The 25,068-nt window shown below is 37.4% G+C and overlaps 2 long non-coding RNA genes across 5 annotated transcripts; both read right to left on the bottom strand.

The window, feature by feature from the left end:
- Positions 1-3,996: 3,996 nt before the first annotated feature.
- On the bottom strand, positions 3,997-12,810 carry LOC104444397. Of its 3 annotated transcripts, XR_005550934.1 has the most exons (4): positions 12,640-12,810; positions 12,193-12,565; positions 10,918-11,007; positions 3,997-4,204 (listed from the first exon to the last, which is right to left on the bottom strand). It is a non-coding gene; the product is annotated as an uncharacterized LOC104444397 (long non-coding RNA). The 3 variants fall into 3 exon arrangements; XR_005550932.1 differs by lacking the exon at positions 3,997-4,204 and having other exon boundaries at positions 10,658-11,007; positions 12,640-12,806; XR_005550933.1 differs by lacking the exon at positions 3,997-4,204 and having other exon boundaries at positions 10,658-11,007; positions 12,193-12,532; positions 12,640-12,804.
- Positions 12,811-16,275: 3,465 nt separating this feature from the next.
- Positions 16,276-20,302, bottom strand: LOC104446316. Of its 2 annotated transcripts, XR_001987166.2 has the most exons (3): positions 20,089-20,302; positions 18,719-18,847; positions 16,276-16,919 (listed from the first exon to the last, which is right to left on the bottom strand). It is a non-coding gene; the product is annotated as an uncharacterized LOC104446316 (long non-coding RNA). The 2 variants fall into 2 exon arrangements; XR_005550935.1 differs by lacking the exon at positions 20,089-20,302 and having other exon boundaries at positions 18,719-19,029.
- Between the last annotated feature and the right edge of the window lie 4,766 nt (positions 20,303-25,068).

Here is a 25,068-nt window from a genome sequence, read left to right as displayed (position 1 = left end):
GTGTCAAGATTGTTTGGACGATCATGTCGTTGCTTAATCCCGGCTTTGCATTAGCTCTTGTACACGGTTTCGAATGTTGGCTGCGCATACACATTGTAAACGGAAGTTTCGTCGCTCTCTTCCGATTTTTGGCGGTTGACCACGGTGGCAACCTTGAATGCATGACACGGCTTAAGGACCCCAAAAAAGTTCTTTTGAAAAAAGACATTAAAAAGCACCGTTGGATCTCCTGGAGAGTTAGATCAGCCGTCGAAGACAACTTTACTACAGTGCTTTGTTAGCCAAGCTTTGCAAGCTTGGCTAACGAAAGCACTGTAGTAAAGTTGTCTTCGACGGCTGATCTAACTCTCCAGGAGATCTAACGGTTAAATGTGATGGATAATTTCAAAAGTCAAGTCTGTCTCAATCAGAAAAAACAATAAATAATGCAGAGCAAATGACCCTATATATTGTGCAACGAAGAGCTTGTTCCGCCTACTCCTTCACACATACTCGCCAACAATCGCAGAGTGCAAGGAGCTGCAGCTTCTCTGGAACATGGCGGATCATACAGCGACGCTCCAGAGGTACGTAATTCATTCGTGTCTTTATGCTATTAAAAACTCTACTTGGAGCACAAACTAAGAAGCTAGGATTTTTTTTTCTTTTGAATCCATTTTCTTCCAATTATTTTATTCCTAATCCGGTACAGAGACGATGAGCAATTGGAACAACAGCAACCGCAGGAAAGTTTTGACTCAACCAAGAGATTTCATATAATATTCACTTCGTTCAAGCTGCTCGTCATCACACATTTCAATTCACAGCATGTGAGAATACTGAGCCACATGAATCTGCAGTTTTACATCCTTTGCGAAGTCATTTATCTTATAGCACTGATCAAAGTGACTGAACCGGCGAGTTCAAACCCAATATACCGGTGTTTCTACATCGTTTTTGGAATTATCGGTTCCGAGTTGCTTCTCTGGATGAGCCTGTCTCTGTTCATCTGGTTGATCGTCAATATGAGCTTGCTAGTGTTTGCTTTGGCATGCGTGCTCGCTCGACATTCAGACCGTTTTCGAGAGATTGTTCAACTATTCAACGATGCGCCTATTTCTGAAGTTCAGTTGGATCTTTAAAACTTATGCAATCATATAGTATTTGGATATCAATCTCTTTGTACGTCATTTGTAATGGATATTTTTTATTTTAATAACTTGTTTTTGTAGTCTCTTGAATATTTTTGGGTCAATCTTCACAGGTTATATAGATAATTATGAAACTCTAATATTTCCATATATAAAGATCGAATAAAACTCAAATTTAAGAAATCGTGGAAAGATATCACACAAAATTTCTAGCAGCACATGATCATCTAGCATTAATAGACACCTCGAAAGATTGATAATTGCTTAAATCATCCCTAAACTAGTTTTTAGTAAACAACTAAAATGGAAAGAATTCATTGGCCACTTCAAATCTAGATGGATCTGAATATATTTAAATTTTTAAGTATTTTTAGATATTTTAGTATTTCCAATAGTAGAAGTTTACATCATATATATCTTTTTAGACATGGTCTCTTATGCTAAATTAGATCAAATTTATAGCACTAGGAGAAATAATAGGAGAAGTGTTCTAGTAGCTGAATCCGTTCAATTGTTTTAGTAATTTATTATTTGCTAATTTTTGCATGTCTAATTTGTTTTAATTGTTAGTTTTTTTTAAGATGCTATTTTCTATATTTAAGGGGAAATTTTGCTAAAAACTTGAGTCACAATAGTCTAGATGAGTTTGGTCCATGTCGAATCAAGTATGGGCCGATCAAATTGTATTATATAATAAAAATGGGTCAAGTAGGTTGGACTTGTATTGAAACCGACCGCCCTTTTGATAGGTCTCACAGCTATCAAAGTGTAGTGGTTATCCTTTTGTTCTATATTGCATGGATTTATGGCTATTATAACTACAATTGCAATAACAACCAAATTCGTGATAATTATACATAGGCACCCCAGGGCCTATTATATCCTCTCAAGGACCATTCTCCCAGCATATCTTGTCGCAAGCAAACACTTAAAAAGTTCTCAAAACACAATGAGATTCATCGCTACGAGACTCGTTCCCGAGGGACAATGGACTTTCTCCGCTAGCCATTACACGATGCCTAATTGCTGAAAACAAGAGATTAGAAGCATAGATGCTTTGTTAATACTGATTTAGGCATGGCGTCTGTCTTTTGAAAGCATAGCCAGTCTTTGATCCCCGCCTAAACAGTCATCGGGGTTGGGTAACACAAGAAAGAACAAAATGCAATTGGTATCGGTGTCCCAAAACAACGCTTCATCAACTCCTGGTCTTTGACCCTCACCTCAGTAAAGCAATAGGCCTTTAATCTCATGATATAGCAATGCCAAACTAGGCCAGCCAAGTCTTCTCAATCAAACTCATAGAATCTATTCATTTTCTCACCCCCGAAAGTGTTTGAAACCAATATAATAAAATCACAGAAGGTACCTAACCGTCGATAGAGGACCGGAAACAAGACTTAATTAGGTCATAGCCAACTCCTACTGAGACCTCCTTCCTTGTAATAACTAGCCGAAAAGGGGGGAAAAACAGAAGCTGCTATACAATTTACCTTGGAATCATATACCGACGTCATCTAATAACGGTACCCTAATACAAAACAAGACAGCATAAACTCATCCCTCTCACTTTGCTCTCAGCTAAAACTGGGCCGCTGCTGAAAAGTACAAAGCCATCTCCACATATGGTAAATTAAATTTATCCAACAAGCGACTCACTCTCTCTATCAATTAATGCCAAAAAACATGTAAATTAATACCAAGCTAGCAATGACTACCTAGTCTTGTGGGCTTTGGCCAACTTCTCCCTTCTTTTCTTCACTGCCTTGGGGACTTTGTTTTTCTTTTTGTTTTCCTTCTAGCAGCCTTCCTCTCAACAGAAGCCTGCACCTTAGTTTGGGAAGCCGACTCATTTCCTTCTGAATCTTCATCTACATCTGTATCAGACTTAGACTCACTACAGAAAGCTTTAGAATTTTCGCCAAGATTGGTAAGCTTTTCTATAGCATTAGTGTCCTTCATGAGAGCCTTATAACCAGGCAATAGTCATGTAGCACATGTCTCCGATGTGCTTCCCACTAGTAATCTGAATCACATCTTATTCCACATTTTTCACCTAGTCTGTTGTCTTCGGTATATAATATTGAAAGAGAAAGCATAATATTAAGAATGTTTGGTAGCAGAAGAACAACTTCAATGACTCGACAAGATAGGCTTTAATCCAGAAGAATTAAAGATCCTTACTACTGAGGTAAAAAGCATCAAGAGAGCCCATTATTTTGGAGCAGAGCGAGATGTAAGAAAGAACAGAAATTGGTTAGGCAGATATCGTTGAGAATTTTTTTCTTGGCACAGAGCAGGCCTGAGATCTCATATTCATAACTCTTTTACATTGTTGAGGCTGTGTCCATGGCCTCATCCCACAATGGAAGAAAAATCATACAATAACGAACACAGGGAAAAGAAAAATGAAAACTACCATAAACTAAATCCACAAAACACCACACATTGTAGAATTGAAGATAAATCACATTGCAAACTAAGAATAGCTCCTTTTAGCCAAATAATAAAGAAAAACAACTAATAGTAGCTCCTAAGAAACAAAAAGTATCAGACAAAATATGTCAACATTCCCCACAATCTAGCAGTGATTGCTATCAGAAAAAAAGAACCTGTATATTAATCATTAATCTAGAAAGAATAAAGTCACAAAAATGTAGTAAATGCAGTACTGCACTTTCAAACACCTGTGGAGGGGCCTTGCAAAAAACTTAAGACTATCACACCTACTTGAACACGAGCACTGAAGTCTTGTAAACTTTGATTGCCAGTTCTTGCCTGTCAGATTTTTATGCATGATAGACATTTACAAAAGTCAGAGTGACAATAGGCTCAAGAGACCATGCACTCTACTGGCAAAAATATGAACAAATCACAAGTAAAGTCGTGAAATTATAACAATGATGTGATGAAGTTCTGCCCACATTCAATTGATAGAAAAAAGAAAGCAGCGAGTACTGCTCACTGTAGATGATAACACAGTTCTAGCCAGTGTAGATGCAACCATTTATATCATTAAATAATTAACGGTTGAGCATCTTGAAGAGAAACATCCGAGTCCTCTAATCAATGGCCTGCACAACCGTATAAACAATTCCGTGAGAACTTATACGAGATGTTGCCATAGCTTCATAACTTTTAGAAGTTGGGGTGGGTCACTATAACTGTAATAACTTTTAGAAGTGATCTATCTTCTGGGACATAATTACAAGAGGGGACATGAACCAATGCATACACCCATTAGACTGTTTACCCAGCCATGATCACGTCAAGCTCAAATAATGATTTAGGAAAGAGACAGATTAAGCTTGCAATAGGGTTCGTTTCAACTTCATAACTTTTGATGATTAAATAAAAGTAAATATATTTGTTATCGTATATCCATGATGTTAGGGAAATCTCTTATGATGTTTTGAAGATGACAAAATAAATCAAAGGCTACTAACATGTTTGATGGTTGAGTAATAGACCATGCAGATGTTAGAACATGTAGAGGATATTATCAAAGTCAGAAGACGGCTAGAAGACTGAACATAACATATGTCCAGTATATTTTGAAGATTTCCAGACTTCGTGTCAAAGTCTCGAAGATTGCCGACTCAAGACTCAAAGTTGAAGACCGCCGGACTTTAGTGTCAAAGTCTGTTCTACATCGGAAGTCTGCTCACTTTGACTAATTCCGCATGGAACGTGAATGATGAACCAAAAGACAGACTATATGCTGAAGCCGAACCGGGTACATGGACCTTAAAGCTAAATCTGTTCAAAGCAGGATATGTTTAGACCCCATTGTAAAGTCTGACTCATTGTAAAGTCTATTGCTCTCGGACTTTACATCCGGATTCGACGAACGTAAGTTAAGCCCAATCATATAACGGCTAGTGATCTGGTTTGGATTCCACATCAAGATTGATTTGATTGATTCAATCTAATTGATTGACAATTGGATGTTGAAGACAAGAACTTTCTATACGAAGAAGCTTTACTTATGGAAACCAAGATTTCGTTTGTATGGGCGATCGAAATCAATTTGGGATTCTACCTTTGTCACTCAACGGCTACCAAATCTTCTAGATACAGAGCTGTCCAATGGGTATATTGGAAGACGATTCTCCAGGATGCTGTCCAACGGCTAGTTTGGAAGTGGAGGAGTATTTAAGGAGATCATGGACCGATGAGCAAGTAAGAGACGAAGCGTAGAATTTATAATTCCAAAGTCTAAGCGATCTTCACTTGTCTCTTGAGAGCTTAAACGTTTGTGATCGTGAGAGAAATACCGAAAGAGTGACTTAGTGAGATAGTGTGGTCTACTAAGTGTTTGCACTCGAAGTTGTAATCTCTTGTTGATTGCATAGTGGAATCCAGCCAAGAAGGCTATTAGCGTTGGAGAGTGGACGTAGGCTTGGATTAAGCCGAACCACTATAATTTCGGTGTTCTTATTCTCTTCCCTAACTCCTTTGTTTGAAGTTTATTTTATTCCGCACATACTTGCCAAGATTTATTTTATACACCTATTCACCCCCTCTAGGTGTTCATACTAGCACTCTCAATTGGTATCAGAGCCAAGTGCTCGGTTTATAAAAGTGTTTTTACTTTTGAGCTAAAGATTCTTTATGGCTAGTATGTTGGCACCAGGACTTATGGAAGGGCAAAGCAACACAAGGCCACCATATTTTGATGGAAAGGAATACGACGTGTGGAAAAAAAAATGAAAGCATTCCTAAGATCCAGAGATCCCTTGCAATGGGATGTTGTGGAAAGAGGAATCAACCCCATTGCTGTGTCTACATCAAATAAGAATGGCAAAGACAAAGAAACCAAACTCCCCGCTCTTATGTCTCGGACGGAGATGTCCAAAAGAGAAGCGCTTGATGCAAAAGCAATTTATTCTTTATATTGCGCCTTGTCTCCTGCTGAATATAACAGAATCTCTTCATGTGAAATAGCAAAAGAAGTTTGGGATAAACTTCATGTTACATATGAAGGGACCGATCGTGTAAAAGAGACAAAAGTAAACTTCTTGCTCGGTAAGTACGAATCCTTCAAGATGAAGCAAGGAGAGTCGATTGGAGATATGTTCGATCGTTTTACAGAAATTGTAAACGGTTTGGCATATCAAGATCATCCAATTTCTTCCCCAATGAAGGTCAACAAACTCTTGCGAGGTCTCTCAAAAGATTGGAACCATGTCAAGACCTCAATCCAGGAAACTCAGAGGATTATGCCACTCTCCGTTGATGAATTGATTGGTACTCTTCAATCCTATGAAGTGGAACAATTCAACGACGAAGATCCCGAAGGTAAGAAGTCCATTGCTTTAATATCTAATGCTGTTTTTGATGAAACAGACTCAGAAAATGACATAGACAATGAAGAACTTGCTTTTATGATTGAGAAATTCAAAAAGTTGAGTAGAAAATGAAGCAAATTCAGTGGAAGAAGAAAATACAAGCAGAATAGCCAGAAAAGAATAATAAAAGAAGATGATGAGCAAGGAAATCTATGCTTGATGGCACATTCGAATCGAGTCCGACTCGCATACGCACTCAGAATCGAGTCCGATTCAGAACAGGACTCAGAATCCGATGAGAAAATCAAGGTAAGTCATTCAGCAATTCCTTTCAAAGTTTCAAAATATATAAATGAGCTTTGTTCAAATCTCAAATCTTCTCTTAAAAGGATTTTCGAACTTAAAAGGAGAATTCTCGCTTAGGCAAAAAGATCTTTCTCAAAAAGAAAAATTTGAAATTTTGCAAAAAGATTTTCTACAAATAAAAGAAAATTGAGATTTGCTTGTTAAAGAAAATGATTCTTTGAAGAAAGAATTTTCAAATATTTCGACAAGATTTTCAAATGGATCAAAAACATTAGAGCATATTCTTTCTAAACAAGTTCCTTACTATAATAAGTCAAGACTTGGTTTCAATAAGGAAAATAATGCTTTAATTGATTTTCATAAAGTAAAAGAGAGACTTAGACAAAAACCTTCAAAGGCATTTTACAAAAATCATTTTCAAAAGTGTTTGTAAAACCTGTTGGTGGAAATAACGTCAAATGTTCAAATTGTGGAGATTCAAAACACTTTGAGAAAGATTGTCCTAAAGTCTGGAGACCTATTAAGAAAAATTGGATAAAAGCAGCATATTCTGCTAACTCTCATGGACCCAAGAAAAAATGGGTACCAAAGAAAAGATAAGTTACTTTTGCAGGATATAAAGAAGAAAGAAGAAAGATGATTTGGTAAGGAATTTTTTATTCTCAATTTGATTTTGGCAATAATTCTCATTATACTTGATATTCGATATATCCTTGGTTGATTGAGATTTTATAATGATCATATTTATTGAAGAAAGTACGTGTGATTATTTGAGATAATTCAAATTATTTTGTCTAATTTTATACTTCAGATTTAATCATATTTTGCAAAGTAAAAATCTGTTTTACGTGATGATGCAAGATATTTTTAGATACTCAAGGAATTTTATTCTCTCTATTTTTATCATACCATGACTAAGTGAGAATTTATTTTTCAAAATATCATTGTGCATAATATTCTTTCTTTGAATACTTTGTTACGATGAATTAAGAAAGAATATTTGATTATGGAGATTTTCTATTTTATTCTAACGTCAAGGAATGATCCAAATTGATGGATACCAAAAAGGAAATGAGTTGATTGCAGGAAATTCTATAAGGGAAAAGCGATCGTGAATCTACGCAGATTTTAGTACAATCTGAAAATATCTCCTACGAAGATTGGTAATGATTTTTTTTAAGCAAAGGTATATTTGAAACATATACCTGGGTAAGAGAAAAAAAATTTCCCGCCTTGCAAATTTGTACGTGCATTTATCATGATTTTGGATGATTATTTATTGCGAATATCTTTTGTTATATTTATAAGGTATTGCAATTTTGGCACGTGACAGAAATATCTATTTTCCTTTTGCAAAATGCATATTTGAAATTTATGCTCAAGGAAATCTCTTTGATCTTGAAAGATATTACTACATATTCATGGATATTCTTGCTATATTCTTAGAATATATACTATATCTAGCAAGTTTGATCTGCAAATCAAAGGAAGATATTACGTGACATTTTTGCAAAGATTATTATCTGTTATATAAGAATTTGCAGGTCACAAAGAATCTTCCATATGGATTTTGGAAAACTCAATCAGAAAATCATGGAGATTCTATACTATCTTCTAGAGGTTCAAAGATTTTATTCCTTATGCAAAATTTTTGCAAATTGTTGAGGAAATCCCTTATGCATCGTACAAAAGGTTGAATAGTTCTGAATTTTAATATTTGATAATTTTATATATGCTATTCAATTTTATCTATTTGAAGAAAAGGGTATTATATATCACGTGGATATTATTTGTGGAAAAAGTTTGTTAAGTTGATGCAGATTGAATTCGAGACGAGCTTGATTGAAGAAAATAAAATTTTGCCTCGAATTTCAAAATGCAAATGATCATTGCGGATATTGTTGCTACAAAGGGAATAATGGAAAAATATTCTGTTCAATGTGCACAAGCAACAATTGTTTCTATTCGCAAATGTTGTCATGATGACAGGGGAGAAATCAAATCCAAAAGAAAAGGAAAAAATCGTGATCATCTCAAAAAGGCAACAAATTGAGGGGGAGCATTGATCAATTATGGAAAAATCTTTTGGATTGATCGTGATCTTATTATGGATGGAAGCAAGGTAAATGTGTCAGAATTTATTCTAAAAATCCGGTTAGTGCATCTTTTATTACATTTTGTCATTAACAAATCTCTTATTGATATTATCATTTTATTATGACAAAAATGGTACGTAAATTTTATGATGCATCCGTAATTTTTATTGGATATTTGCTGATATAATCGAAGTGAGCTATATTGCATATCTTTTTTTTTTTTTTTTGGTAAAGATTATATTGCATATCTTTAATATTCGATAAAAGCTGATTTTTGGAAATTGTGATTCATGCAAGATATTTGTTATCATTCTCTACGTGAATCCATTATTATCGCTTTTGATTATGACAAAAAGGGGGAGAAGATATGAATATGCATATGTGCTGATTAGTTGATATTATTTATTGCATAATATTGAGCTTCGATTATTTTCTATATATTATTATGCTCAATCTATTTGTTATCTTCTGATATCCTTTGATTTAAATTAATATTTTTAAAAGCGTGTTTACAAATCTGCATATTCAGATATTGTTTTGTCATCATAAAAAATGGGGAGATTGTTAGGGAAATCCCTTATGATATTTTGAAGATGACAAAATAAATCAAAGGCTACTAACATGTTTAATGGTTGAGTAATAGACCATGCAGATGTTAGAACATGTAGAGGATATTATCAAAGTCAGAAGACGGCCAGAAGACTGAACGTAACATATGTCTAGAGTATATTTTGAAGATTTCCAGACTTCTGTATCAAAGTATGAAGATTGCCAGACTCAAGACTCAAAGTCTGAAGATTGCCAGACTTTAGTGTTAAAGTCTGTTCTACATCAGAAGTCTGCTCACTCGACTAATTCCAGCATCGAACGTGAATGATGAACCAGAAGACGACTCTATGCTGAAGCTAAACTGGGTACGAGACCTTAAAGCTAAATCTGTTCGTAAGCAGATATGTTCGACACTGCATTGTAAAGTCTATAGACTCGATTGTAAAAGTCTATTGCTCTCAGACTTTACATCCAGACTCGACAGAACGTAACTCAAGCCCAATCATATAACGGCTAGTGATCTGGTTTGGATTCCACATCAAGATTGATTTGATTGATTCAATCTAATTGATTGACAATTGGATGTTGAAGACAAGAACTTTCTATACGAAGAAGCTTTACTTATGGAAACCAATATTTCGTTTGTATGGGCGATTGGAATCAATTTGGGATTCTACCTTTGTCACTCAACGGCTACCAAATCTTCTAGATACAGAGCTGTCCAATGGGTATATTGGAAGACGATTCTCCGGGATGCTGTCCAACGGCTAGTTTGGAAGTGGAGGAGTATTTAAGGAGATCATGGACCGATGAGCAAGTAAGAGACGGAGCGTAGAATTTATAATTCCAAAGTCTGAGCGATCTTCACTTGTCTCTTGAGAGCTTAAACGTTTGTGATCGTGAGAGAAATACCAAAAGAGTGACTTAGTGAGATAGTGTGGTCTACTAAGTGTTTGCACTCGAAGTTGTAATTTCTTGTTGATTGCATAGTAGAATCTAGCCAAGAAGGCTGTTAGCGTGGGAGAGTGAACGTAGGCTTGGATTAAGCCGAACCACTATAATTTCTGTGTTCTTATTCTCTTCCCTAACTCCTTTGTTTGAAGTTTATTTTATTCCGCATATACTTGCCAAGATTTATTTTATACACCTATTCACCCCCTCTAGGTGTTCATACTAGCACTAGCATGACAAATTTGGAAAATCAATACCAATGATGCTTCATGCCAAGTACAAAATATTTGAACCTGGGATAGAGGTGCAAAACAAGAGGAAGGAGGCCAATGAAGAAATTGACGAAAATTCTAATAGATCTTCAAAATGGACATATATCTACAGGGGACATAATGTCTTGAGATGATCAAGCAGCAGATTACTTTTAGTATAAAGAGACCTTATTGTGGCAGTTGTTACAATTGCAGCATGGAGACTTTAAGTGGAAATATTTTACCAGACAGTTAGCATTCAACTTATCAATCTTTTTCCCAAAAATGTACTTTAGTTGCTTGAAAGTTGCACAGTCAGCCTTCTCATTACTTTTAATTTTACCAATTGCCATATCCCCACACACTTTCTCAAATTTAAGCTGTCACTGTGTTGAAAATGCCAACATTCATGCTTCACCCTTCACTTCATCTCCTGCAGTATTCATTCATACAGTTCATATCAGTGTCCACGAAAACATGTTTAGGTGCAGAAGGAAGTGGTAGATATAGTACTAGTATGCTATATATCAATACATGCTTATTCAAGTATCAAAAAGTTCCAAGCCAAAACAAAGCATCAAGATCTAAAATAGCTATGTTAATGTGCGAACCAAATTGATGACAGCATGAACTCAGCATTTCTTTTCCTGTGAAAAGTGGAAAAGTTTTGGAAATTGAAATTTCTTATGAAGTTCTACCACAATTATAGAGGTTGGTGAAACTCAAAAGTTGAGACAGCTTATACGAGGAGACAGTGAAGAGGAGATTCACAAGTGTCGTTTATCTGACTGTTACAGCAAGTACAGCTCGGGCAGACAAGGTGTCTGTTTCAAGCATTGCTACTTGATATGCAATATGCATCAGTACTCAACACAACAATTGTCGAAAATGCTAGTGAAGCCCATCGATAATCTCCTGTCGCCCTAAAGGCAGGATTTAAGAACTTCAATGATATGTCTTAGCCTCTTAGGTAATTGAACAAAACTGTGTAATCTAGGAGGGCAACCATTCTGAGCAGCATATTACTCTAGTCGCACTACATCAGTAAAAAACTAATCACTAGATTATCCAAGCCTCTTCAAAAGGAAAGCCACCACAAATAGAAACCGATCCTTGTATATTTTAAATAATTCCTCCCCGTTCAGTTTTATCAATAAGAAGTCCTTCGAGCAGTCCTTTCGCCATTTTCCCAAAGAAGACAGATTGAGAATCCAATCCGTTTTCACCACTCATTGAGGATGCTGACCCTACGCTTCAAGTTTTAATCTTGCCGTAACGATGTTGCCACATTTTTCTCCCACAATACCATAAAGAAAAGTTGAAACATCCCTTCCTATCGCCTTCAATTTAAACCGGAAAAGAAAGAGAACCGTGACTTTAGGCATTTCAGGCAAGCCAAACATGTTGTAATCATAAAAGGAAAATCTCTAATCCCCAACGAAAGAAAGGAGACGTCAAAATTTATCCTTAGGCAAACTATAAATTGGTGCAAGGGACTTGACAACATACAAGAATCGAGCATCCCTCTGAACTACAAACTACATACAGGCATTGCGAATTAGTTAAGTGAAATAGATAAAAAGGATAGATAAGCAACGAGAGAGAAGAAGTTTAGGACCTCCAAAGGGGAAGTGCGGATACGAGTGGAGAGTTTTTGGCTCCGATTGGACAGGGGTTGGAGCATGGACGACTGGGCACGCGTGTGAAGCCCTCCCATGAGCGTTCGGGCGTCGGGAATTGGGAGCGAAGGCTCCGTCCCCTGCTTCTCCGGCGTCTTTCAAGTCCAACCATTCCGACGCGGTCTCGATTTCTGAATCCGATGGCCACGCCTCCTCCTCCTCGTCTTCTTCTTCTCCTCCTTCTTCCACTACTCTTCCAGTCTTCCTTCATCTTCCTTCTTCCCCGTCTTTAATTCCTTCCTTCATTGTTCCTAATACTACTTCCGCAGGCTCTTCTTCCTGCATATATGCCAGTTACAGCCAAACGCCAAGCTCCAAAAAGAAAAACTCCGTGAGGCTGGTTACATTGTGAATGTGGAGAGAGTGAGAGAAAGAGAGAGAGCTACCTAGATAGGGACGCGAAGGAGGATGATCAAAGGCAACGGACTCGAGGGACGGAGCTTCGCTGCGAAGGCGGAGAGCTCAACTGAAGCGGCTGAGCACGACGGAGCTGTGACGGCTAAGGGAGGAGGGCGGTGATTGTCCGTCCGCTGGGTGAACTGAACGAAGGCGTGCAGGCAGGGTAAATCTTAATCACCGGTCGGACCGGTTCAATTGGATCTCAATCCCCGACAAGAAAAGCCGGACGAGCATCGTATGTCTTCAAATCGGGACCATGGTTGATATTGAAGGGGTGACGCAGACAGGGGTCTCAAATCGGAAGTATTGGTATTGGTTGACTGGGTCAACAACGCTTCCAATTTCAATTGGAATGATTCTCGAATGTTCGTTTGGTCGCGTGCATCGACCTACCCTGCCTACGTTATCCAGGGGACGGACAATCGCAGTGTAAAGTATCAAATCTGAACCGTTGAATGGATGCACACATCAAATCAAAGGTTCCGATTCCGATTTGATATCACTACACATGAGTCTAAAGTTTGGTCCCCACCTCAAATCGTGTTTTGTACCCTATGCTTAGGATGGAAACGCCCCTCATGAGAGGGAAATAAAAAGTTTCACCAGTCACCACTCTATAAAAAGGGATCAGCCCGGGCTATAGGGTTACATACGCAACTTGAGGTGGGGACGAAAACAAAAGCCCCGGACCAGAATTCTTTTCGAGGGACGTCAACGAGCTCCTGCCAGAGAAGCAGTCTTTGAATCCTGCTCCATAACATGGCCGATCAAACAGAGATAGCCCAAAGGTACGTGATTCATTCGTGTGAAAATGTTCTTAAAAACTCTATTTAGAGCTTTGATTGAATAGCCAATTTTTATTTCCTTCCATCTTTGGAACCCATTTCTCTTTCCATCATTTTCTTTCTTGATTTACTATAGGGACAATGGGCAACCACCACATCAGCAACAACAGGAACGTTTTGGCTCCACCAAGAGATTTCATATTATCTTTACCTCGTTCAAGCTACTCGCCATCACGCATTTCAATTCGCAACCTACCAAGACGTTGAGCGATATGATTTTGCAGTTGTACATCATCTGCGAAGTTATCTATCTCATAACACTGATCCAAGTGACCGGGCCCACGAGCCCAAACATGATGTACAAATACTCGTACATAATTTTTGGGACGCTCGGAAATGAGTTGCTTATCTGGACAAGCCTATCTCTAGCTATGTGGCTTATCATCAATATTTGCTTGCTAGTAGTTGCTTTGACATCATCTAGTTTGCTTGCGCAAGTCCCCAACTGGCTTCAAGAGATTATTCAACTATTCAATGATGTGCCAATTTCTGAAGTTTAGTTTGATTTTGAAGTTCTTGTAATCATATTGTGTTTGTGTACCAATTTTGTTGGATGTCATTTGTTTAATGAATTCTTCTTATTCAGGGAAGAGAAAATATTATCGTATACATGTTCTATATTGAACATAGTATATTGTTTGTAAATTTTACGTCTTTTGAAGCTCAATTTGTCATGTTGCGTGAACTTCGGAATAAAATATAGTTCGTTCATTGGAATTATTTTTTTGGCTTTTGATCCTTCTTTTTCCTTCTATTATAGTTTCATTGGTGTCGTGCTCAATTTTTTTGACTTTTTGCTCAATAGCTTTTATTATATATACATTTATCTTAAGCATGAGTAATAATATCTTACAAAAGAAATAATCAAGGTAACATTCTTAAAACAAGTGCAATAGGGATGCTAACGCCTTCCCTTAGCAAGATCAATTCCCAAACCCGTGCACTATGAACAAAGTTTTGGTGGCCAATCATACCGGGTAAAAGATTGGTGGCAACTCCCTTTTTTATTATTTGTTTCCTTTAGCTGTTGACAAAGCGAGTACAATAAAGTTTTCAGATCAAGTCATATTATCAAGAAAACTCTATTCTCTATTCTCTCATCTCTCTCACTTTCCTTAACATTAATTCGCGCCGTTACATTATTTGGACTAAAAAGTAAAAAGGTCAACTATCTAATTTAATAAAGACGTTAATTTTGCCAGAACAAAATTCAACATCAATTTGCATTGCTTCACTAATCAAATGTACCTTGATATGCAGTCATACATCTAGGTCACAGATTAAAAAGCAAGAGTCTTAAAGGGTCACATATTTTTTTCAAATACCAATTTATCTATAAATTTAGGTATGCATAAACATGATTTAATGAAAAAGTAAACTGTAAAATTTTAATGCATTTAAAGAACTGCTATGTTAAGGTAAGGAGTTCTAACGAAATTTCAATTTTTTGTTTCTATCCTTGAAAAGCCCGTGATGATTATAACTAAACAACATAGGTGAATGGCAAAATCTAAATCTTGTCTTTTCCATCATGATAATCCCTTAATTTCTAACACTTTCCAAACTTTTTGTATAAATTAATTTTTATATATGTTTCGCGAAATTCAATGTCTTATCTGCTAAACTAGACCAAATACATTGAAGTGATCTTTTATGTATTTAATTTTCTTTTTATTTCCTTTCACACGCAAAGGATGTGTGTCTTGGGCGAGCAATGGTATGACGTTATACAAGGGACAAAACAAAATTTGGAAGGGAACTAAACCTAATAACGCGGTTTCTAAAATGTCTTCACTCTTTCAACTCAATAAACATTCACCGACATCAGGTTCCTTTGAATAGCGCAGCGTCTTGGAAAATTATGTTGGAAGAAAAAAAATAAACGATCGAGACTACCTTTAGAGAGCTACTTGAACTTGTGGGATCCACTCATCCACCCCCGCGTGGGTTCAACTCTGAGGGGATCCCTCGTGAAATCCGTTCGCTTTCTAAGAGGCAGGGCTTCCATGAAACCTCCTCACGCAAAAACTCAAAAACAATCACAGAATTCATAGAGCTCTTACTCCTCCTAAACATGGCCGATCATACAATGGCAATGGAAAGGTATGAAGTTCAGTCGTGAGAATATACTCTTGAGAGCCCTACTTAGAGTGCAGATTAAGTAGCTAGTTCTCTTTCCCTTTTGAATATGTTTTTTCCTTTCAATTATTTTCCTTCTGATTCAGCACAAGGACAACAAGCAACAACGAGAAATTTTTTACTCAACTAAGAGATTTCATATTGCATTCACCTCGTTCAAGCTGCTCGTCATCGGGCATTTCAATTCACAATATATCAAGGAGTTGAGCTATGAATTTCCACAGTTTTATATCATTTGTGAAGTTATCTACCTCATAACATTAATCAAAGTGACTAGACAGTTGAATTGGAATCTGACATAAGTGTTTTCAAGCCATGTGGTTAGTTATCAATATGTGCTTGCTCGTGATCTCAATCGAATTCAAGAGACTATTTAGTTGTTTGATGATGTGCTATGTTCAAAAAGTTCAGTTGGATTTTTGAAGGTCCTGCAATCATTCTGTATTTGGGCAACAATCATGTTTTATGTCATCTGTATTAGATAATTCTGATTTCAGTACTTTATCTTAATTGATCCAGGATTATTTTTTGGGTCAATCGTCACAGATTATATAAACCAGCAAATTTTGTTATTTGTTAATATAAAGATGGAATAAAACTCAGATTTAAGGTAATTGTGGAAAAATGTCACACAAAAGATTTGTGGCAACACATGGTCATCCAGCATGAACGGACCCCTCGAAAGATTGATTACAGCTTAAATCATCCGTGAAACCTTAACTATTCAAATCAAATGGAAGGAATTGATGGACCGCTTCATTTCTTTTGTTGCCGTAATCGAGACAAATTGGAAGTTGGACCTATACACTTAGGAAAGGGTAAAGGCCTTCGGATTAGACCTAATACAATTAAAATGGGTCGAAACAGTATTCAACAACTCCCAAACCCAACACGCATTCAACTTCCTTCATTAATGTATTTTAGCTGGAGAACTGAGATGCATTTTAGTTGGCGAATTGAACTCCTTATCACGAAGTTCCTTGGCTCTTTGGATTACCTCGCCGAGCACATTCTCCTCCTGCTTCTGCAGCCTCTCAATGATGCTCTCCCTCTCTTTAAGAACGGATCGAATAGCATCCAACTCTGCAATTGCAAAATGTGCTGGAAAGATGGAGGCTGGCTGAATAGGCAATCCAGCAGAAGTCCCCTTGATGATTCGGAATCATCAGATGGTCGTCTCTGATTCACCTTATTCTGTAGATGTTGAGGCTCTTTTGGTAACCTTGGTTTTATCTTTCTTGTTGTGTTCCTTGTCAACTTCTCATCATTGTCCAGAAGTCGATCTACAATGGTAATTTAGAAAGCATTTACCCTGAATATAAAATGTCATGGACTCTTACCAAGTTTAATCAGGGAACAAGAGCTCACTGAAAATCCAAAATCGTACCCACGAGAAAAGTGGCCACAGCTGCCACTTTTCAGTCCCACAGCAGCCACTTTTCGGTCCTTCATACTTACAACCAAAAATCATAAAGATCACTTTGATAGAGCACTTTGACAATTGATGATGATAAGGAACATCACCAAGTTATAAAAGTTTATATTGAATTTGCATGAGAATAGTACAGTCACTGAACTTCCTCTTGTGCATCCCTATTTCGAGTAGGACCCAACAAACACAAGGGAATTCAAAATGATCTAAATAGTGTCAAAGGACGAGTTTGATACTTAAGCCAAGTAATGAAAACTCTTGAAAATTGAACAGAAAAATATTACCACAACAATGAAAGCCTCAGTGAGATAAGAGAAGGCGGCCATTGTATTGACAAAAAGCCTGTGTATTTAGAAGCTTGCAATAACTCTAGTAATATGTCTTTTCAGGAGATATCATAATTTGCCAGGTATATAGATCAATCAAAACTGAACAATGCAAAATATTCTCGTCCTCTCCCTTTCAGCATTTGATTAAGGACCTCTGGTTACCCAACACGCTGCACATTACCATACTAATTTAGATCGCTCCCTGCCAACTAAGCTCTCTCCCTCTCTCCCCTCCCCCTCCCCCTCCCCCAACCCAAAAACAACACCTACCCTCACATCACCCAATTGGAAAGACAAACTTGACAGCAGTAAATTTATCAGCACTATCTAGCCACATATTTCCATTTTTCATGGAGGACGAATAGATAAATATGGGGATCATAAATTCATTGACTAGCCTCTGGCACAAGAAGGTAACATTCTGCAAGCCCAAAGTTTGCTAAACTAGAGCGGATTAGTGTGGAAAAAACAAACACGAGTCCTGTCACTAAATTCTCTTAAATCTCTGGAAAGCAAGGGCCTAGCACTTTAAGACGCATTCTAAATAAGCATTTTTTGAACAACAAAAACAGAGTGAAAATTGTTTATGAACGACAAAAACAGAGCGAAAATTGTCTTTGAATCCATTTGAATTTCTTTTCAATCTTACATTAATCGAATGGCCAACTAGTCAGCATCAAAATACTGGAAAAAACAGTCTCATGCCCTGATACAAAGTTGGGAATTGACACAGAAATGAGCTAAAAGCAAGAAATGAGATTCATCATATGTTTTTCAGAAATACGAGTTCCAATCTACAAGATAAATTCGAGGCCAGAAACTAATGCCGTTGGGGTAATTCAGTGAAAGATGGACCATTTTATCAATCCATAAGTCAAATATAGTCCTAATAGGTTTAGAATTCTTCTCCCAAGTCCAAAAAGAAAGATAAAACTTGTTGAAAAATCCCAATTCTGTCATTGGACTTGGGGATATATGCAAATGAGTATTTTCACCAAAACTCCAAAACAACACTAGTATTTTGGCCACAGATGACTCATTTAATCCAAATTGTCTACATCATAAAAACATCACGCTATTCATTTAACTTTTGTCTACACAAGAAGGCCTCACAGTTACCATATACAATAATACTAAGATCAATCCAGATCTTAAAGCAACTTTGTTGCATAGTAGCTTACTGATAATCCAGCATTACAACAGCAAAATATACATATTCACAAATTCATAGATGTAACTTTAGTTATACAAATCAGCTGATGTGGGTTTTACCAAACACTTAGTACATAATTTATCAATCTTTTGACTAAATGTAGTTTACCTGCTCCACGGTTGCACGGTCAGCTTTCTCGTTACTTTTATTTTTGCCAAAAGCCATATTTGATGTACATTCTCGAATTGAAGCTGTCAATGTGCTGGACATACCAACATTAAACATTCCCTCCCACTCCTGCAATATTCATTCATACAATTCATTCTTTCAACAAGTTAAATTCTCAACGACACATTAAGAAGCTAGAGAACAGATCAGTGTCCACCAAAACATGTTTAGATACAAGAAGGAAATGGTATATATGGTACTAGTACACTATTTATCAACACATGCTTATTCAAGTATCAAAAGTTCAAGTGTTAAAAAAAAAAAAAAAAATCTAAAATAGCTTCATTAATGTGCCAACCAAATTGATGACAGCATGAATTCAACATTCTTATTTCGGTGAAAAGTGGATAAAGTTAGAAAATTAAAGTTGTTATTAAGTTCTATCACAATTATGGAGGTTGGTGAAACTCGAAAGTGTAGACAGCTAAAAGATGAAGCTAGTGAGAAGGAGATTAATTAGTGTCGTTTATTTGACTATTACCAAAAGTAGACCCAGTGCACAGAAGGTATATCTTTGAAGCATTGCCACATGATAAGTATCATCACTCAATATATGAATTGTAGAAAATTCTAGTGAAGCCTATAGACAACCTCTTGTTGCACTAAAGGCAGGATTTAAGAACTTCAATAAGAAGTCTTAGCTTCTCAAGTAATTGATCATAGCTGTGCAATCTAAGGAAGGAACCATTCTAAGCAGCATAGTGCTCTAGTCACACTATATCAGTCACTAGATTCTCTGGCCCTTTCAAAAGAAGAGCCCTAAAATTAGACACCAATCCTTGTATTTACTAAAACCTGCTCCTTGTTCAATTTTAATTGTAAGAAGTTCTTCAAGCAGTCCTTTCAGTGTTCTCCCAATGCAGATAAGATAAACCAACCCTTGTATATCTTGAATACTCCTCCTTGTTCATTTTTATCTACACAAAGTTCTTCGAGCATTCCTTTCAGTGTTTTCCTACAGTAGAAAGATTAAAAAATCCAATCCATTTCACGGTTCATTTAGGATGCTAACCCTAAGATTAAAAATTTAATCTTGTCGTAAAAGGTGTTGCTACAGTTTTCTCCTCCAATTTATTCAAGCAGAAAGTGATGTTCCAACCTACCTTCCCATTAGCTTCAATTTGAACCAGAAAAGACAAGACACATCAAATTTCACTTCTCAGGCAAGCTATGCATTGGTCCAAGGGACATGGCAACATAGAAAAATCCAGCCTTCTTCTAAATTACAAACTACATACAGGCATTGTGAATTAGTCATGTGAAGCAATTAACAAGAATAGTCAAGCAACAAGAGAAAGGAACTTCAGGACCTATGAAGGCGTATAGCGCGGACGTGACTGGAGAGTTCCTGGCTCCGATTGGACAGCCGTTGAAGCGGGGGACTACCGGGCACGAGCGTGAAGCCACACTCCATGAGCATTCGGACGCCGCGAATTGGGCGCACGCAAAGGCTCCGTCCACTGCCGCTTCCATGCCGTCTTTCAAGCCCAACCGTTCCAACGTCTTCTCGACTTCTGAATCCGACCACCCCCTCCTCCGCCTCCTCGTCCTCCTCTTCTCCTCTTCTCCTTCTTCTCTTTCTTTAATTCCTTCGTTCCTTATTTCTAATCTTGCTTCCATCGATTCTTCTTCCACCATGGTTGCCTGTTACAGGCAAACATCAAGTAGCGCTACCTGAATAGGGACGCGAAGGAGGAAGGTCAACGGCAACGGACTCGAGAGACGGAGCTTTTGCTGCGGAAGTGACGAGCTCAACTGAACTCATGCGACGGAGCTTCGGTGGCAGAGCGACTCAACGGGCGGAGATTGGGTGGAGGAAAGGAGAGCGGCGACCAACCGTTGGCCGGGTGAACTGCATGAAGGCTTGCAGGTGCACGTAATAGCAACTTAGCAAGGAGCCGTCGACCGGACGGACCGGTTCAATTCGGTTCTCAATGCCCGAAAAGAAAAGCCGGCTTTAAAACCGGTTCTTCTTCTTTTTAAGTGAACTCTTGTTCTTTTTCCCCGTTCCAAAACCATCCTTTAGTCCATTTTATTCGAACCTTCATCGAAATTCTAAAGGAAATTTCAACCCTAATTACTCTAACAAGACAATCTACAAAAGCTAAGCATATAGTAAAGCAAGAGATGTTGGCACGAAACCCATATCATTATTGGGTCAGTTTATTGAATAAAAATTTACAAAATATTATATAAGTAAAGTACAGTTAAGCTACATATTATGAGAATAAATCGAAATAAACTGCCGATTTTAAAAGTATATTCACAAAACTAAGTATATAGTAACAACATTCAAATAAACAAGATATGACCGTATAATACAAATCACTGAATAATACTTATTTTTGTTGTCTGACTAACAAATATAGATTATTTGTAAAATATGAAGCACCCATAATAATTTTCTCAGAGATGGATTATATTAGAATATTTAAATAATAAATCACTCTTTTATCTAATAGCTTGAATTTTTAGAATAATCGGCAATGGTCTTACAAATTTCACATGGTATCAAAGTTAAGAGATCTTGAGTTCGAATATTCCATGCCCATATTTGCCTCCCCAATCACATATTTCCAAGCTTTAGGTTAAGGCCAAAGTCTAGCTTACGCTATTAGAATATTTAAATAATAAATCACACCTTAAAATAGTCAGCAATAATCTCACCAAATCTCATAGATTAAGTCAAGTTGAAATAATAATATAGTGAAGAGACAAATTTAGCTTGCAGTGGGGGTTCATTTTAACTTCAAAATTTCGGATGATTAAATGAAAGTAATTATAGTTTGCTTCCTATATCCATCAAGCACAAAAAATTCTGAAAATTAATTCAACTCATGCTATATGCCGAGTACAGAAGATTTAACCTTGGGATAAAGGTGCAAAGCAAGACGAAGTAGGCCAATGAAGAAATAACGAGAATTCTAATGATCTTTAAAACAGTTAAATATCTACAGGTACCATATTGTCTCGAGATGATCCAAGCAGCATATTACACTTCCCTCCTACTAAAATAAAATTATCCAAAAGTCCTAAGCCTATTGTACGGTAGCTAATTTAGTCCAAACCTTTCAATTTTGTCAATTTAGTCATAAATCTTTTGACAACTTTCCAATTCAATCCTAGATCTTTTAAATAGACCCACGCCTTTCAATAATTTGCCAAACTAGTGCTAAATCTTTTAACGAATTCCCAATTCAGTTCTTTAGACTAATTATAGTCGGATATCCGTGACATGGCGATTTAGTTAGTGCTGGCCGTCCTGCATGGTGCAACCAAAGTGTTGACATGGCTATCCAAGTCGGAGCATCCCATGAGTTATTCTTGGTAGGGATCAGATTTGTTGAACTTTCGTATGCTCACTAAGTTTACGAATAGTCATATGCCGATTACTGTTTACATGCTTTTAGAATCAAGAGAGAAATAGCCTCTCCACAGCAAGGAATGCTTGCAAGCGGAGTAATCCTGCCTTTGGCCCTTTCTAACCAACAAAAAGAAGAAGGCGCTTGCAACTTGCAAGTTTAGAGTGTCAAGGAAGTTGGGACGCTCACGTTGTTCCTTAATTCTGAATTTGCAATGATTCTGGTACACGGTTTCCAGGAGTAGCCGTGCACATCCAATGGAAATGGAACTTTGGCGCTCCGTACCGACACTTTTTTTTGTTGTCAAAGCTCCGTACCGATATTTAAGGTTGATTGTTGAATATATGACACGGCCGAAGTATCTCAGAAACTTCTCATCAAAAAAGATATAAACTATACCGTTGGATCCCCTCGAGAGTTAGATCGACTGTTGAAGACACGAGGCCCATTCCTGTCACAACTCACTGTTTTCCAACCAAGAATGGCAAAGTCATGAGTTTCCATTCTTGGAAGGCCCATGGCACTTTCCATTCTTGGAACTTGGGAGGTCCATGGCAAAGTCATGCCTTGCCATTCTTGGAATGTCCGTCGGACAGTGATTCGGGATAGGGATGGGCTCCCGTCTTTAGCCGTTGGTTTAGCCCTCGAGGGAATCTAACGCTCAAAGGGGATGAACATTTGCAAAAGTCAAGTCGCCCCCGTCAACTAGACAAACAAATATATAAATGCAAAGCAGATGAACCTCCCCTTACTCCTTCACAGAACTCAATAATAAACACAGAGTTCAAAGAGCTTCAACTTCTCTCGAACATAATGGCTGATCATGCTGGGACACTCGAAAGGTACTCAATTCATTCATATGACTATGCTTTTAAAAACTCTGCTTGGAGCACGAATTAAGTAGCTGGTTTTTCTTTTGAATTTATTTGCCTTTCAATCAAATTATTTTTGATTCGGTATAGGGATGAATGGCAACTGCAACAGCAGCAACCACAAGAAAGTTTTGATTCGACTAAGAGATTTCATATTGTGTTCACCACGTTCAAGCTACTTGTCATCGAGCATTTCAATTCACAACATATCAAGCCACTGAGTGATGCGATTTTACAATTTTACATCATTTGTGAAGTCATCTATCTCATAGCACTTATCAAAGTAACCGGACCTGCAAGCTTGAACCCGATATACCGCTGCTTGTACATAGTCTTTGGAACTCTTGGTGCCGAGTTACTTCTCTGGACAAGCCTATCTCCATCTATGTGGCTAGTTGTCAATATATGTTTCCTAGTGTTTGCTTTGGCTTGTTTGCTCGCTGGAGATTCGACCGTTTTCGAAAGATTGTTCAGCTATTCGACGATGTGTCGTTTTCGAAGTTCGAGTTGGATCCTTAAAGCTCTTGCAATCATATTATCAATCTTGTCACATGTGATTTGTAATAGATACTTCTAATTTTAATAATTTATCTTTGTAGACCCATAAATATTTTTGGGTCAATTGTCATATGTTATTTAGATAATTATGAAGTTTTGACTCAACCAAGAGATTTCACATTATATTCACCTCGTTTAAACTGCTCATCATCACGCATTTCAATTTGCAACATACCGAGGTATTGAGCCATTCAATTCTACTATTTTACATCATTTGTGAATTCATCTACATCATAGCACTAATCCAAGTGACGGGACCCTCAAGTTCAAGCTTGATATTTCGGTTCTTGTACATCATATTCGGGGTTCTTGCTTCTGAATTGCTTCTCTGGATGAGCTTGTCTCTAACCATGTGGCTGGTCGTTAACACGTGCTTGTTACTTCTTGCTTTGGCTTGTTTGCTCGTGCGGGATGCCGACCGTTTTCAAGAGATTGTTCAACTGGTCAACGACATTCCAACTGATATTTGAAATTCCAACAATATTATGTATTTGGGTATTACTTTTGTTGCATGCTGTCCTATTTGTAATATATCTTTTCATAATCTATTTTTGTGATTTTCTATTTGTAATAATTTTCATAATCCATTTTTGTAGATGCATGATTATTTTTGAGTCAAGAAGTCACCTCAGTCCCTTGAAGGCTCCAACCGTTAAAAGATTACTAACAGGAATTCAGAATTCACAGCCAATGATCCTGCCTTAATAGTCGTTGGGGTTGGGTAACACCAAAAACGAACAAATGCGATTATTATCGGAGACCCGAAACAATGCTTAATCAACGATTTGTTTCGACCAAAAAAAAAAAAAAAAAACTCCTGATTTGTCAAATTTGACAATTTGCCTAGTGATTGCATAGCCAGTGTCTTAGGCCTTAAATCTCAAGACAGTGATTCCAAACCAAGCCAGCCGAGCATTCTCAATAGAACAGATCAAACTATCCATTTTCTCACCCCAAAAAGTAAGTGAAAAAATCAAACTTAAAATCACAAAAGGTATCTGACCATCCATAGCGGATTGGAACCGGGATTTGATTAGGTCATAGCCAACTCCTATCAAGGCCTCCTTCCCTATAATAACTAGCAAAAGAAGGGGGTAAAAATAGAAAAGAAGAAGCTGCTATACAATTTACCTTGGAACAATATACGAACACCATCTAATAACGATACCCTGACAAAATGCAAGACCAAGATAAACTTATCTTATCTCTCTCGCTTTACTCTAAGCTAAAACTGGGCTACTACTGAAAAGTGCGAAGCCATCTCCACATTCAGTAAATTAAACTTATGTGATACGCGACGCACTCTCTCCATCGAGAAATGCCGAACAACATGTATATTAATACCACAGCCATAAACGACTGCCTAGTCTTATGGGCTTTGGCCAACTTCTCCCTTCCTTTTTCACAGCCTTGAGGACTTTGTTTTTCCTTGCTTCCCGTTTTTGCTCTCTGACCTTCTTTTTGTTCTCCATCCTAGAAGCCTGCACCTCGAATTCGG

This window comes from Eucalyptus grandis, chromosome 5 (assembly GCF_016545825.1).
Source record: "Eucalyptus grandis isolate ANBG69807.140 chromosome 5, ASM1654582v1, whole genome shotgun sequence".
NCBI lineage: Eukaryota > Viridiplantae > Streptophyta > Magnoliopsida > Myrtales > Myrtaceae > Eucalyptus > Eucalyptus grandis.
This window is presented reverse-complemented; position numbering and strand designations above follow the sequence as displayed.